Source organism: Aethalodelphis obliquidens, unplaced genomic scaffold, assembly GCF_003676395.1.
Source record: "Aethalodelphis obliquidens isolate GAN/ISIS:26980383/991018 unplaced genomic scaffold, ASM367639v1 scaffold33, whole genome shotgun sequence".
Classification (NCBI taxonomy): domain Eukaryota; kingdom Metazoa; phylum Chordata; class Mammalia; order Artiodactyla; family Delphinidae; genus Aethalodelphis; species Aethalodelphis obliquidens.
This window is the reverse complement of record NW_020837977.1, coordinates 14,235,269-14,252,084: the sequence shown is the minus strand read 5'-3', so window position 1 is coordinate 14,252,084 and position 16,816 is coordinate 14,235,269. Positions and strand designations below refer to the sequence as shown.

General features: G+C 44.6%; 1 protein-coding gene across 23 annotated transcripts in view; it reads right to left on the bottom strand.

Annotated features, from left to right (window-relative positions):
* The window catches only part of CA8 (carbonic anhydrase 8 (inactive)), a 210,672-nt gene that overhangs the window by 170,211 nt on the left and 23,645 nt on the right, over window positions 1-16,816 (bottom strand). For 11 of the 23 annotated variants that reach the window (XR_003437379.1, XR_003437369.1, XR_003437383.1 and 8 more), the window contains exons 3-4: window positions 5,785-5,920; window positions 3,984-4,057 (exon numbers count right to left, since the gene is read on the bottom strand). The exons of 6 other annotated variants lie outside the window; for them this stretch is intronic. The gene's annotated coding sequence lies outside the window, so the exon portion shown is untranslated. The remainder of the gene's footprint in view (window positions 1-3,983; window positions 4,058-5,784; window positions 5,921-16,816) is intronic. 6 more of the 23 variants (XR_003437373.1, XR_003437385.1, XR_003437370.1 and 3 more) reach the window with 1 other exon arrangement.

The following is a 16,816-nucleotide window of genomic DNA, read 5'->3' as shown; positions in this document are numbered from 1 at the left end:
CAGGGTGCAGGATTGGGCCATTAAAGGGTGAAGGAGAAGGGAGGAAGCCCCTGAGGTCGTGCAAGCAAAGGACATTTCAAAACAAAGTCTCTGATTTCTTATTCTGCTTAATCTGGCCAGGAAGTGTGATCCCTAAATGCTGAAGAAAGTTAAGTCCACGACTAACTTCTTTGTGTGAGTAGATTTTTGCAGCAATTAAGGAAAGGGCAAAGTTTGCCAGGGATAAGAGACACAAACCCAAAAACCAGTCTCAGAGATCTTGAGGCCAACTTTGAACTTCTGCAGAATGTGAGATGGGCATTGGAGTCCATCCTAACCAGATCTTAGCAGAAGGGAGACATGGCTGACATCTGTTAGACATTTGCTGCCTAAATTCTTTTTACTTCCCATTCATCACCATCATCACCAAGTCTAAATTTCCGCGATTAACTCCTATTCACTGTTCAGATCTCAATTGTAAAGTGACTGAAGGGCTTCTCTGACCCTCCCATGTCCAGATTAGGCATCCCTGCTCTGCTCTACGATAGCGCGCTGTACACCTCCCCATCACAGCACTTTTCTCAACAATAATACGTGATGCCTTGACTCTCCCCGCACTGGACTGAACAGTGTCTGTCTGTGTACACCATTCTATTCCCAACACAGAGCACTGCACTCAACACACAATAGGTATGCAGTAAATCTTTAAAAGAGAAAGCAACTTAAAGAGGGAAGTAGGGAGGGATGAGGAAGGAGGGAGACAACCCCAAAGCATGACATACCCACCTTTTTTCAAAAGAACAGCCCAGTTAGGTTGCCCATGGTAGGGAGGACCCAAGATCCAAGTACTGACCCAAAGCAAAGTTTGTTCATGATGTTCTCATCGTGTGCTCAGGAGTGATCTTTCAGAGCCCTGACTGTTGGGAGGAATAGTTTTAGGGGGCTGTGCACTGCTCCCAAGGAATGTGCTTTTTTCTAACTTTTCCCTCCGGATTATTTAGTTGTTCCAGGAACAAAGACACTAGAAAATGTAGAGACGAAGAAGGCAAAGAAATGTCTCCCCACTGTGTGTCTTCCCTCCGATCCTGGGGATGCTCTGGGTTTCTTGGGTTACAGGGCTAGAGTGAGATCAGAGGTCATGAGGAGGGGGCCAAGACTGGAGCAACAGACAGACATGGAAAGCAGGTAGTGCCACCCCTCAAACTGTCAAGAAGCGGGCCCAGGGTTCCAGGGGGACAGAGTATGAATTCTGACTCTAGGGCTAAGAGTTCAGCCCAGAAGACCAGAGAGTGAGTGTAAGCAGACTTTTGGGAGACGGAAAGGAACACATTATTTAAATACTACTAACCCACGTTTAATGGTGGATATTGTTCAGAATACGCCACCACTCCCACCAGTATCATGCGTGGCTTGCTTTTGAAAGCCAGCCCACGTGTGGTGTGTGGCGAGCCTGTCCAGTTTCAAGGGCTAGGGAATGGAGTGAATGAATAATCACTGCTCTTTGCTCAACTCTTCATTCCCAAGATCTGGATAGACTCTCCCAAATATAGCCTTGGAGAAGGAGGGATTAGACCAAAGTTACTCTTGGCAGACACAGGTGATGGTGCTCACAGAGGAGGTCGGAGGAACATTCCAGGGCAGATTAAGGAGAAAACTCGGGCTTCCCTGATGGCACAGTGGTTAAGAATCCGCCCGCCAATGCGGGGGACACGGGTTCAAGCCCTGGTCCAGGAAGATCCCACATGCCGTGGAGCAACTAAGCCCGCGCCACAACTACTGAGCCTGCACTCCAGAGCTCACAAGCCACAACTACTGAGCCCACGTGCCACAACTACTGAAGCCCACATGCCTAGAGCCTGTGCTCCGCAACAAGAGAAGCCACCACAATGAGAAGCCCACACACTGCAACGAAGAGCAGCCCCCACTCGATGCAGCTAGAGAAAACCCGTGCGCAGCAATGAAGACCCAACTCAACCAAAAATAATAAAATAAATAAATTTTTTTAAAAAGAAGAAAACTCATCTCTCCAGTTGAAAGCCAGGGGCATGGGAGAGCATGACCTGACCCCATGTTGGGCAACAGACACACAGGATTTCTGCCAGTGGTTATGAGCAAATGGAGTCCTGGAATTTAAAATAATGATTTAAGGGAGTTGCATTGCCAGAAATAGGAAAGAAAAACAAAAACCAGAGAAACTCAGATCCAGTGAAGGAGAGCCCACAATTTCTCATTTTTTAAAGCAATCCCAAGGCCCAAGTATTTGCACCAACAGAAAGTGAACTGCTTTGAGCACACCCCACATCATCCCATGTGCAACTCTCCAATGGCCCTGAAAAGGCACTGGACAAGGGCACCCAGGAGTCAGAACCTGATACTTCCAGATCCGCTAACCAGAGAACTGACTCCACTGCCAGCAATGAGGTGACCCCGAGACTCTGGGATCCTGTAATTTATCGGCAATAGAAGGCATGAGCTCTGGGCTTATCACCAACAATGGCTCTTCTCCTTTTTCTATGTTCTAGGTAGGAGGTGTTTGTTGAGTTTTTTTAAAGATTTTGTTTTTGATGTGGATTTTTTTTAAGTCTTTATTGAATTTGTTATAATATTGCTTCTGTTTTATGTTTTGGTTTTTTGGCCATGAGGCATGTGGGATCTTAACTCCCCGACCAGGGATCGAACCTGCACCCCCGGCATTGGAAGGCAAAGTCTTAACCACTTGACCTCCAGGAAAACCCCTAAGTGGGAAGTATTTACTGAGGTTATTCCATAACTTTCTCACTTGGTCACACTGTAAAAGCAGGTCTCAATTTTCCCCACAACTACCTTCCTTAGTGCTGACATAAGGAAAGGGTGGGATTTTCGTGACCAGGAATAAACAGCGTGGGTCCCACAGAGCCATGAGCTTAGTTCAGCTCTCCATCGATGCCCTGAGCAAATCTGCCTGCTTCGGAATTGGATTTCAGGGGCTCCACTTCTCACAGGAGGAAGCAGTGTGGGAAATTCATCCTGGGAAGACTGAAGATGTCATCTGTGACGCAGAGTGGAACACGGACCCAGAGCGGTTATGAGACGACAGGGGAATAAGGAAAAATCAGATGCCTCCAAAGAAAGGCAGAGAGATGCTCTGATCGGAAGGTGTTCCATTTACCATTTACCAGGCTCTGAAGCAAAAGGAGACGTTAGAATAGGTAAATTACAGGGAGTCAGGAGGAGAAAGGGTAGGATTGCACAGGATCTGGGAAGCAGCCCAACAAGAACTGGGAATACTCCTGTCTATAGGAAGGATTCAGTCTCTCAGAGTATCCCAAGGAGTATCCAGAGGGGATTCATTCACGTGCATAAGGTGTCATTCTTTTTCCCATCCTTAGAGCTCACAGACCAGTTCAACCAAGAAAAATGTGAGGAATTTCCATGCCCTATCTGATAAGGTCAGCATCTGTTTACTGCCTAACTTGGCAGAAAACCTGCTTGATCTCTATCAAGTGATAGGATAAACATTTTTATAGATTCCATATGTTTCCTTTTAAATGATTTAAATTTAGTAATTGTGTACTTAAGGAACTAGTGAAGTTGAATTACTGAAGTAGAGAGGGCCCCCCCCCGCGATAATCTTCATTAGGTTATCATGCATTTGAGGAATTGATGGAGTATAGATGTTGAAGTGTCAAGCAATAACCTTTCCTTGGTTCAAAGTAAAAATGAATTAAATAGGAGTCACAATTCATCTAGGGAATTAAAATTAGAGCCATTTTTAAATATCGCCTATAAATATTATAATACGGAAATTTAAATACAAGTGTGCATGAACCTTCAAACTTATTTCCATCTATTTACCTGATACATACTGACTCAAGAAATTGCTGTGCTGAATTCAATCAATTCTCTTCAGGTCATCCAGTGACAGTTTAATTATCCTTGTGTAGCTTTGGCTTTTAAGTGCAAACCCTCGCCTCATTTTCCCTCACATAGTATATTACTAGCATATGGTACAGAATGTGACTTACTAGAAAGCTGCTTGCAAAGGAGGGTCCAGAGAACGAAGATTTCTCAGACGTCTGTGAGGATTCTTCTGACGCCGCTGTTAAAACATTATTTTGTAGATTTAAAATATATTCATAAACCAAATCTTCTAAGCTTTCATCTTCTATGACTGGTTTTCTCAGGGTGCCAAGTATTTTTTTACGTTGCTCATTTTAGTAAACCTCTGTCACCCCTGTGTTCTCCGAGGAATGACACCTGCCCATCTGTTCTTCTATCTCCTCAGTAAGTCTCCTGCTATGTTGCCAAGGCAACACTACCTGCTACGACATCATAACGGATGGTTATCCCTTCACTGGACTTCTGATATCAAATGCAACACTTGGCTTTTCATCCTTAGGGTTAAAGTTTCTTCTGTAGGAGGTAAGGAAGCAGGCTTTCTCAGGGGTGATCTCCCCACTGTTTCCTTAGCCAAGAGTTCCTTCCACATTCAGGAAGCCAAGAGCTCTAAGCCCATACCATCCCATCTTCCACCCTACCAGCCTCCATCTCCCACAAAAGCATCTAGAAGTGCTGGGCATAAGATACCTCTGGCAGGAAGACTCACACCAGTGGTTTCCAAACTTCAGAGTGACCCAGAATATACCCCAGGCTGCACGTTAACAATACAGCGTCCAGGGACTTCCCTGGCGGTCGGGCAGTTAAGACTCCGTGCTCCCAACACAGGGGGCCCGGGTTCGATTCCCGGTCAGGGAACTAGATCCCACGTGCTGCAACTGAGAGTCTGAATGCTGCAACTAGAGATCCCGCATGCTGCAACTAAGACCCGGCACAACCAAATAAAAAGATAAATAAATAAATAAACAAATATTAAAAACTAAACAATACAGCATCTGGACTCGACCCTTCCTTGCTTCTGACTCAGTAGCTGCGGAGTGGAAGCCAGACCTCTTCTCACCAAGCTCCTGGGTAGATGTATGACAGAGTTTGAGGAACAGCGACCTAAATTTTCTAATTCAGGGACCAAGTTAGACAGTGTTTTTGTATGCGTGGGACTTGGGTTACCTGCATCAGCTCTGCTGGGTTATTTGACTGAAAAGGCAGGTACCTGGGCCCCATCTCCTAACTCAGAATCTGAGCATGGGATCCTGATGTCTGCAGTTTAACAAGCATGCAGAGGCGGCCATGATGACACTAGAGACCAACCAGACCTGGACCCAAATCCCAGCTCTGCTGCCTAAGCCACCGTAAACACATTTAAAAACAATTTCTCTGTATCTGTCTCATCTGTGAAAATGAGGGTGATGCTATGTACCTCATGAAGGGACTGTGCACATGAAATCCCAGAATCCATGCATTAGGGGCTGCTTCTGGCTTAGTCATGGTGCGTGCAGCTGGAGGGGATAGTCAATAGAGTTAGGCGAAGAATATCACCTAGTCTGGCCATCATTTCTGAGTAATGATGGAGTCTTTTAAGGACAGATAAGCAGAGGGTAACTTCTTCCAACCAAAAGTCCAACACACTTTTGAGAGACAGAGCAGAAAGCCCCAGAAGTGAAGATATGATTTCAATCATTTCAAAAATTGATGGATCCACAAAACATTCCTGTATTTCATTAAAAAATCTGGATACCAGGCAATGGGTTGCATATATATAATTCCAGAAAGAACAAAAGTAAAAACCACTGCCTTGGAGAATGGTGACTGGACACCGGGGTTATTCCACATGCAGGATATTTCCTGGACCTAAGAGGGAGAACACTTCTCTCTACCAGACGCTTGTTTCCTGAGCTTAAAGTTAAAAATCTGTCTCCAGCTGTCACTGACCTTCCAGGCTTCCAAGACACTTCCAAAATGCTGTTCTAGTGATGCACCCGTAATCCAGAGTGAAATTACTCCCCGTAGGTTTGCACTGGCATCTCACAGATTCGGGGTGCAAAGTCAAGGCGACTGTCCAGTGTATCTGGAATTAGGGTGGAAGCAAAGCACAACCGTCTGATTACTCTGTTTCCAATTTCACTGTGGCAGTCAAAGGCTGCTGTTCATTCCTAAATGGCCCTCTGAAAATAAACAACTCACGGAAGAAAAGACTCCTCCAAAGTGGCAGTGGTGACCTTCAACACCCATAACCCTTCACACTAATCAGCCTTCTCCACTTGAGGTGTATGGAGAACAGAAAGCCTGACGCTGAGAGTAACACTAGGAAGACAATTAAATAATTGGAAAATAAAACCTTTGGGGAAGGGCTAAAAGAAAGAAGATATTTAGCCTGGAGAAGAGAAGGCTGAGGAATGACCTAATTATAGGCTTCAAGTACATGAAGAATTAATCTACAGCAGATGGTGACCAGCTGTTTTCAATTCCCATTGAATACAGTACAACAGAAAATTGGCTTAGGGGGTAATATAAAGGATTTGGGATAGATAAAAGAAGGAATTTACTGGTTTTTGAGGGTCACAAAGGTTAAGAGGAGATAGGCTCTATTACTTAGGGAGATGACAGCCACTCTGTCCCTGAGGTTTCCTGGTTTGGATGGGTTTGTTGAAGTGCACTGAGGGGGAAAGAGAGCTTTGTTCTGTTGTGAAGGCCGGCCCCGCTCTGTGGCTGTTCATCACACCTGTGCCTTTGATTCACGCAGCGTCTCATGATTGCACTTTTGTTTTCCATAAGTCATCACGATCACACCCAGTGATTTATGAAGTGCCAAGTGTGTGCTGGGCATGGTGAAAGAAAACTACATAGATTCCACCTTTTAACCTTCGAAGCTCTGTCATTTGACAATTATAAGCATTTATTGGGTACCCCTGAGCGCCAGGCACTGTTTCAGGAATAAGGGGCTATCCAGATGGATAAGATATTGTTGTTCTCAAGAACAGCAGAGGCGGGTGTGTGTGGGGGGGCACTTCCCTGGTGGCGCAGTGGTTAAGAATCCACCTGCCGATGCAGGGGACACAGGTTCAAGACCTGGTCCGGTAAGATCCCACATGTCGCAGAGCAACTAGACCCATGAGCCACAACTACCGAAGCCCGCGTGCCTAGAGCCCGTGCTCCGCAACAAGAGAAGCCACCGCAGTGAGAAGACCGTGCACCGCAACAAAGAGTAGCCCCCGCTCGCCACAACTAGAGAAAGCCTGTGCGCAGCAACGAAGACCCAAAGCAGCCAAAGACAGATAGATAAATAAATAAATAAATTTATTTAAAAAAAAAAAAAAGAACAGCAGGGTGGGGTGGGGGGGGGGAGAGAGAGAGAGAGAGAGAGAGAGTGTGTGTGTGTGTGTGTGTGTGTGCACGCACGTGCAGGCACACTAGGGAAATAGCAGGGCAGGTATGTTTTAATCAGGAACTTTGAAAACACACATACAAAACAACAAGGTCCTACTGTATAGCACAGGGAACTATATTCAGTGTCCTGTGATAATCCATAATAGAAAAGAGTATAAAAAAGAATGTATATATTTGTATAACTGTATCACATAATACTGTAAATCAACTATACTTAATAAAATAAAATAACAAAATCACACATACCGGGACTTCCCTGGTGGCGCAGTGGTTAAGAATCTGCCTGCCAATGCAGAGGACATGTATTCAATCCCTGGTCCAGGAAGATCCCACATGCCGCGGAGCAACTAAGCCTGCGCACCACAACTACTGAGTCTGCGCTCTACAGCCCGTGAGCCACAACTACTGAGCCTGCGCGCCTGCGTGCTCTGCAACAAGAGAAGCCACCACAAGCGGAAGCCCGCGCACCGCAACGAAGAGTAGCCCCTGCTCGCTGCAACTAGAGAAAGCCCACGCAGCAACAAAGACCCAACGCAGCCAAAAATAATAAATAAACGCACATACCTATCGCGCTCCCTCCAGAGACTGATATGCTTTTAGTGGCATATTGCTCTATGTTCTACCAAATCAAAATCATCACCTGCAAGTTGAGAACCCCTTTTTTTTTTTACTATAAAATGTAATAAGAAATACATTTTGAACTGTGATGCAGGATACACTCTCACACACACATATACACGTTCATACACACACATGACTGAAAAAAGACTTCATAGAACAGAGCTTCACTACCACTTTTATAGTTTAAATTTTATTCTATTCATTTTTTTAATGCTGGTCAACTGTAAAAAATTGACTTTACAACTCTCGAATTGGTCATGACCCAGAGTTTAAAAAACACTGCTGTGGGGAAAGGGGGCCACCTTGTTCAGGCCTGAAGGACAAGAACTCATATTTTTTGTGCCTCAGTTCAAGGGCAAAAAGGAGGGTGTGGGTCTAGACTAAGAAAATTGGCTGAGGGTCTCCCAAGCCTCTCCAAACCTTAAACTCAAAGGGTTTATACATGTTCCTGCCCAAGGCACCAAGGTAAAAGAATATGGGGGCAAAAGCCCTAGAGCCCTAGTAACAGAGCACATGGGACTGTCTGTGCTCCAGGCAGCCACTGGGACGCCTGGGGCCAGAGGAGTTGACAATTGAAGGTGATGGAGATTCAGGTCCTATCAGACAAGGCACATTTGAAGTCAAGAAGACACCAAGCACACAGAGAATCTGGTGAGACCAAGAAGGGAATACTGAATTCCTGTCCCAGCTACATCACTCGTTAGGTCAGTGGAGGTCAGGTCACTTCACATCTCACGAGACAAAGCAGCAGAATCAGCTGCAAGTGACTGCCAGCCGCAGCGGCTGCTCCAACTCCAAGGTCACTCTCAAGGTCACTTAGCACAGGCTGAGGGCACGACTGCAGGTCTATCAGTCTCCCCAACCTAAAATAATGACACTGCTATCAGCACCTTCTCCTCCTACCTGGAGAGCCTTCTCTATAAAATCATGACTTGAGGCTGAGGAAGAGCTTTTAGGAATGGAGGCGAGAGCAAAGGTTGGGTTACAAGGACCGATTGGTTATCAATCAATGAGTGGCAGGTAAAGAAGATGAGCCTCAATTTCTTCACCTGTAAAATGGAGATAATCATACCCGTAGCGACAAGAGCAGACTCGGGCTCACGGCTGGGACAGATGGTCCCACAAGGGCCAGTGTGTGTTATGTCAGAGTCCCTGCTTTGTCTTACTCTACCTGCTGAGTGATGCCTCGTGGTCAGAGGGTGGGGAAAAGAACTGAGCTGTGGAGGCCAGGCGGCCCAAAAGGGAAAAGATATAAATACAAATATATGCGCGCGCGCGCACACACACACATATACATGTACATATACATGTACATATACATTCATGTATTCAAATGGGCTAATACACTCAGACAAACCATGATTCTTGCCCTCAAAGAACTCAGAGGTTAGTAGGAGGGACCAAAGTGGAAATGAATGAGCCAAGATAGAAATATGAACAATGAAAAAACAAGAGCATCTGAGTCTCTGATCACAGCCTCCTATACTTCCAGTCACTTCCTCTACTACTGGTACTCTGTCAAGGGCTGCCCTGCACCTTCCCTCCAAGGGGAAATCTGGAAACGTGTTGCAATATTTTGGTTGTGGATGTCTTAGTCCGTTCAGGCTGCCATGACAAACACCACAGACCTGGTAGCTTACAAAAAGCAAGAATTCATTTCTCACAGTTCTGGAAGCTGGGAGTCCAAGGAAATAGCACGGCCAAGTGCGGGCTCTCTCCTTTTTGCAGACTTTTTGCTGTGTCCTCACGTGGCAAAAGGGGCTGGGGAGCTCTGTGGGGTCTCTTTTGTAAGGGCTCTCATCCTATTCATGAGGGCTCCACCCTCATGACCTAATCACCTCCCAAAGGCCCCAGCTTCTAACACCATCGGAACTCTACTCAATACTCTGTGATGGCCTGTATGGGAAAGGAATCTTAAAAAAGAGTGGATGTATGTATATGTATAACTGATTCACTTTGCTGTACGCTGGAAACTAACACAACATTGTAAATCAACTATACTCCAATAAAAATTAAAAAAAAAAATGAGGTGTTTGGCTTCCAACATGTGAATTTGGAGGGGCTGGATAGTCAGACCATAGCATCGGGTGACAAGGGGTGCTGCTGGCATGTCACAGCTAAGGGTGAAGAATGCTGAATGCCCTGCCATGTGTGAAGCAGTACCACTCAAAATACCAACAGCTGCCTTGTTGAGAAAGCCTCTTGAAATTCCACTGCAGCAATTCTGTGAGCCCACCGAGACTCCCAAGCCGTTGACCCTACCACGTTTTCATTCAGTGACTATTTTCTTACCTACCGTACACCAGGCTAGATACAGATATACTGCATCCTGGCCATCAGGGAGTTTGCATTCTGGTGGGAAAGATACAAAATAGACCAGTAAACAAAGAAGTAAACAGTATAACATCAGATGGTGGGAGGTGCTTTGAAGAAAAATAAAGTCGGGTTAGGGGTCAGAGATGGACTTGGGAAGGGGGTGACTATTTTGCACAGGAGGCGTCATAGAAAGCCTCTCTGTAAACATTTGAATACAACCGGCATTAAGAGAGTGAACCATGGGGACTTCCCTGGTGGTCCAGTGGGTAAGACTCCACGCTCCCAATGCAGGGGGCCCGGGTTCGATCCCTGGTCAGGGAACTAGATCCCGCATGCATGCCGCAACTGAGTTCGCATGCTGCAACTAAAAGATCCCACGTGCACCCGGCACAGCCAAAATAAATAAATAAATATTTTTAAAAAGAGAGAGAGTGAACCATGTAAAAATCAGTGAGAAGGGCCTTTCAGCCTGAGGAACAGCAGATACAAAGTGTGTACCTGGCAAGCTGTAGGAACAGTAAGGATGCTGGAGCAGATGGGCCAGGGGAAGAGCAATAGGACATGAACACAGAGAATCAGCCACTCGTTGATCGTGGAGGACCTTGGAGGTTGCAATAAAGACTTTGAATTTGGTATCACATATGATGGAAAGGCATTAGAAGATTTTGAGCAAGGAGTGACATGGTCTGACTTGTATTTCTAAATGATTCGTCTACAGAAAAGAAATTGAAGGGCCAAGAGTGGAATGGGAAACCAAATTTAAAATGCCAAAGAAAGCATCCAATTAGCCAACTGCCTGTCATGTGCCTGCACCAGAGCTACCAGGGATGGAAAGAGAGAGAGCCTGGCTTCCAAAGCGGAGGGCAGAGTCCTGGCTTCACCGAATCTCACACGATGCAGAATTCCCCCAAATGGAAACGGAAGTCAGAGCCTGAACCATCAAGAAAATGACAAATGTAGGGGTAAGGGACTAAGAGGTACAAACTACTACGTACAAAATAAATAAGCTGCAAGGATATACTGTAAAGTACTGGGAACGCAGCCACTACTTTATAATAACTTTAAATGGAGCATAACTTTTAAAAACCGTGAATCTCTGTTGTACGCCTGAAATTTACATAGTATTGTACATCAAACATGACATATACAGCAACATGGATGGACCTAGAGATCATCATACTAAGTGAAGTAAGCCAGACAGAGAAAGACAAATATCATATGATATCGCTTATATGTGGAATCTAAAAAAAAAATGATACAAATGAACTTAAACACCAAACAGAAATAGATCCACAGACATAGAAAACAAACCCATGGTTACCAAAGGGGAAAGGGGGGAGGAGGGATAAATTAGGAGTTTGGGATTAACAGATACACACTATTATATATAAAATAGATAACCAACAAGGACCTACTCTATACTAGAGCACAGGGAACTATACTCAATATTTTATAATAGCCTATAAAGGAAAAGAATCTGAAAAAGAATATATAATTATGTATGTATAACTGAATCACTTTGCTGTACACTTGAAACTAACACAACTTTGTAAATCAACTATACTTCAATAAAATAAATAAATAGGATGATAATATGAAATATGACATAACAGATATGAGATAATAAAGTGTCTAATTCAATGTCTATCAGGTAACAAATGCCCAGTAAGTTGTACTCAGAGTGGGGTTTACTATGCAGCTAATAAAATATATGTTTCTGGTCACTTCATTTGTATGGGATATCTCCTAAGATTCTGGAAGAAGCCCTAGCAAAGTGTAACTTTGTGGTATATGTCAACTTTTAATGTATAAAAACAAAATTTTAAAAATTAAATATATATATTATACATCAATGAAACCTCAATTTTAAAAAAAGAATCAAAGTTTCTTCATATAAAAACATTTTAAGGGAATTCCCTGGTGGTCCAGTGGTTAGGACTCGGTGCTTTCACTGTGGTGGCCCAGGTTCAATCCCTGGTTGGGGAACTAAGATCCCACAAGCCACGCAGCACAGCCAAAAAAAAAAAAAATTTAATAATTTTTTTTTTCAAATGACAAATGTCCACAACACAGTCACTAAAAAGGACGTGGTGACTGGATGGGGCAGTAAAGAGAGGGGACGCGTAGGTGACTGCCAGGGCTCTGGCATCTGAGCTGGATGGGTGGCTGCATGACTTATTCATCAAGGTAAGAAAGACAGAAGGTAGAGCAGTTTTGAGGGGAGAGGTGTGAGGTTCCAGAGCTTGGAGCTCTGGTCACCCTTCAGAGCAGAGCCCAAGAGGGGTAGGGAACCTGTCTTCACACCCTGCTCTCCTTCGGTCACTAGACATCTACCATGATGGGCAAGGCAGCTCTCCTCAGTTGAGGTGATTCCTGAAGACAGCATGGACACAAATAAATCCCTTCTTCCTGCAGGGGGACTGAGGCAGCGTCCAGAGACTACCACAGGGACACAGAAGCACTGGTGGGATGTCAAAGCTTTGTCCCACGCCCCCTAAATGCAGAGGGGATCCCCACCTTAATAATGATTTTATAAATGTTAGCACCTACTCAGTAAGAATGACTGGTTAGAATTACAAAGTTGACTTGAGGGAAGTTGTCTCCTCTTGGCCCCAAGTGCCACAACTGCGAGCCTGGGGGCAACTTTTACGGTTGTGTCCTGTGGGAATTCCAGATCAGTTGTGGATGGCAGCAGGGTGGAACCTGGCTACTGAATTTCAAAGGGATAAAGAGAAGTCAAGAGGGTCTGCAACCTCGAGGTACTGATGCTTCCCAAGCTTGGGGAGTAATAGATGGCCCTGGGGGCTGACAGGTGTAGCCGGTCCTTCTGGCTGAATCATCTGGATCTGGATTGATGCAGTGTTTAGACAGGGAATGGGCTTAATCTTTCCCTGTAACTCACAGATCTCACGATTTCAACAGCAAACAATCAGGTATCTTCAGAGCACGGGGGTGTAGGTGGGAGGGATGACTCGGAAGGCAGTGTTGGAATAGCCACACTAAGGTAAAAATAAGAATGTCTTTTCTTCACCTTCCAGGCTTGCCCTCACCCATGAATCACAGCAGTTGGCAGTGAAAGATTATTACTCACAAGAACAATTTTTAAAAGAGGCACTCGGTGGGAGACAGGGCTCAGAAGAAATGAACTTGTATGAGTAGGGAATGAACAACATTATCACTGGAAACAACATATTTGAAGCAGTGACTGATCAGAACCATAGGTGGAGAAAATTTTCAGCTGATGAGCAAGTAAGACATATAGTGAATAATTCTTAAGACTTCAGAGCTCATGCATTAATCTCTCACTGATAAAGTGTTTGGAAATGGAGTGCCCTTTAGAGGTGAAAAATGATTCACCAGATGACTCACAAATCCATGAACCTGTGGCTTCACCAGTATTTAGAATGCCATTCTGTTTTAGGACAAAGTTTCTAACATAAGAGGTTTTTATTAGTTGATTGGTTTTGGGGGGTTCTTGGTTGGTTGGTTGGGCTTTGGCTTTTTGGTTTTTTTAATCAGAAAAATCCAAGGACCTATATTTTCAAGTTGTCATAGTTTTCTTTTTTTAATAATGCATTACTGTCTTTTTTTTAATTAATTAATTTATTTTTTGTCTGTGTGTGTCTTCGTTGCTGCATGCGGGCTTTCTCTAGTTGCGGCGAGCTGCAGCTGCTCTTTGTTGCGGAGCACGGGCTCTGGGTGTGTGGGCTTCAGTAGTTGTGGCTCACTGGCTCTAGAGCGCAGGCTCAGTAGTTGTGGCGCACGGGCTTTGTTGTTCCGCAGCACGTGGGATCTTCCCGAACCAAGGCTCAAACCTGTGTCCCCTGCATTGGCAGGCGGATTCTTATCCACTGCGTCACCAGGGAAGCCCCCTGTCATAGTTTTCTTATAAGTCATGTACATGTCTGTGCATATAACTGCTCGATCAATTCAAAGATTTGAATTCAAGGAATACAGAATCACCAATATCAATTTTTGAGTGTATGCTATAGAATTGGGATAGTTCAGGAGAAGACTCCTCAGTTCGGAGGAATCTGGAGTCAGACAGACCTGGGTTGTTCCTTGGCTCTGCCTCTTAACCAGCTGTGTGGCTTAAGGTAGCTTCCTTAATCTGTCTGAGCCTATTTACTCATCTGTAAAGGAAGATAAAAAGTGTCCTCATCACCTAGGGTTATCACGGGTAGCAAATGAGGCAGCATGTGCCAAATGGTTAGCACAGAGCCTGGAAAACAGTATCTGTCCTCCAAACAGTAGCTGCTACTGCTGTTTCGTTGTTGTTGTTATGGTAACGTCTAAGCCTAAAACGTAAGACCTTCTCCCTCCCCGCTTCCGAAGAAAGGGGGACGTGGCCAACCAAGCTTCAGGAAGAAAGCGCTTCTTAATCTTTCAGGGAGGTGGTGCCATGAAGGGAAAGGAAGCAAAGCAGAGGTCAGCCGAGAGCCCTACTTCTTTTCATTTGCTTCCCCCAGCGGCTGAGTGAAAGGAAGCCTGAGCACAGGGCTCCTCTCACACAACAGATCTACCCTAAACCTAGGACAGAATCAGAAAAGCCAACTGCCAGCCAGGGTGTCTGATTCATTATCAGTGATGGGGCAGCCTTGTGGTCGTGTGCCCTGCGCGTGAGGCAAGGGAAGCCCCTTCCCAGTCCCACAGCAGATGCGCGTTGTGTGGTAAGAGGCCCCTCCGCTCCCCTGCTGGCTGGACACCCGCCCTGACTTGTTTACCCTGAAGTCTCTCCTCTCATACCCTCTGGATTGGCAGGAAGGAGATCTGTATTATTTCTGCACAATGAGTTACGCTTTGCCCCAATTCTTTTAGGATTCCAAACCTTGCGACCTCAGCACAACATGGATTATTGGTACATAAACTGAGCATTGATAAGAATTTTTAGAGGGGCTCATGATAGTCACAGTAGGATATGCATGCCAGTTCTGCCATCGTTTGCTGTTTTTACCACTTCCTTTCCAGCGAATCCCAAAGCTATCTGTACTGCACGAGAGTTAATGACTTGTCCGAGGTAAGAATTAGTGGTTGAGCCAGGAGTAGACTCATGTAATTGAACTTCCAGAACAATGTTCTTTCTTTTTTTTCCTCCACTTTTACTGAGATATAGTTGACAAATAAAGTTGTAAGATAAAGTGCACATTGTGACGATTTGATATATGTACACATCGTGAAGATTCCTCCCACCTAGTTAATTAACACATCCATCACCTCATAGACATATTTATATATTTTTTCTCTTTTGGGGGTGGTGAGAACATTTAAAGTCTACCCCCTTAGCAAATTTCAATTATACAATATGGTATTATCAACCATAGTCACGATGTTATATATTAGATCCTCAGACCTTATTTAGAACAATGTTCTTTCCACTATAATAAATTCATTTATTTATTCAATAGGAACAAACATACATTTATACTATATGTCACACTCTGTGCTGAGTACTTAGGATATAAAAGTGAACAATTAATTCCCAATCTAATAGGAATTATTTGCCATTTATTTACTGTTACACATGTAAATTAAAAAATGCAATAAAGTATTCCAGAGGCTATGATCAAAGTAAGACTGGAAAAATGTGAGTTTACCTATAAGAATATCAGAAGAGACCTGGCAGAAAAGATGATTCTTGAGTCTTGAAGGATGAGCAGCAAAAGGATATTTTGCATGAAGATGGCAGAGGACACATTCTAGGAAGTCAGATCAGTTTAACAGGACCATGAATATGCCAAAAGCAGCCCCATGTGTCTACATAGCTACAAACAGCTGGACATAGCACAGGCCTATCTGGGAAGGGAGGCATTCACTAAGCAGAGCAGGGCTAGATATGGAGGAGGGCTTTTATGTCATCCTGGGAACGGAGGCTTTATTCTGTGGGCTGTAAAGCAATTAAAGGGTTTAACCTTGATCAGATTTGATTTTAGAAAATGGACCTGGCAAAGCAGTGGAGATTGGATTGGGAGGGCAGGGGACAAGAGACAGGGGGCAGGGTGGAGCTCATTACTGCTGCCCAGGCTCCACAGAGTGGGAGGTTCAGACCGTGGCAGCGGTGTGGAAAGGTAGAGAAGATATGATAGATGCTGAGGACATGGAGAAGCGGGCAGCAGGGATTCAGCAGGACTCCCAGCTCCCTCCTCTGAAGGAATGGGTACATGTTGGTATCATTCACTGAAATGGGAACTAAGAAAAGATGTTACAGGGGAAATGGTGAGATTAGCTGCTTAAGGAACAAGTAGTTGAAATGTTTAAAGGACAGTTACAAGGATCTGGCACTCAGCAGAGTTCTGGCCAAGAGCTATAGATCTGGGAATAATCTCCTTACAGACAAGAGTCAGATCCAGGAGAATTGAGGAGATCGTCATGCAGACCAGTGTCTCTCGTGTAAATCTCTCACCATGTGCCTGAGAAGCAGCTGAGGAAATTGCAAAATCTCAGGCCCAATTCCAGACTTACTAAAGCCAAACTATGAGAAAAGGACTCACGGCATCTTCTGTATTATGAGTAAGACAAGTGATTCGAATGCAACTGGAGTTTGAGATCCACTGGTATATTCATTCAGGTTGTCCAGAGGAGATGGAACCAGTAGGGTGTGTGTGTGTGTGTGTGTGTGTGTGTGTGTGTGTGTGTGTGTGTG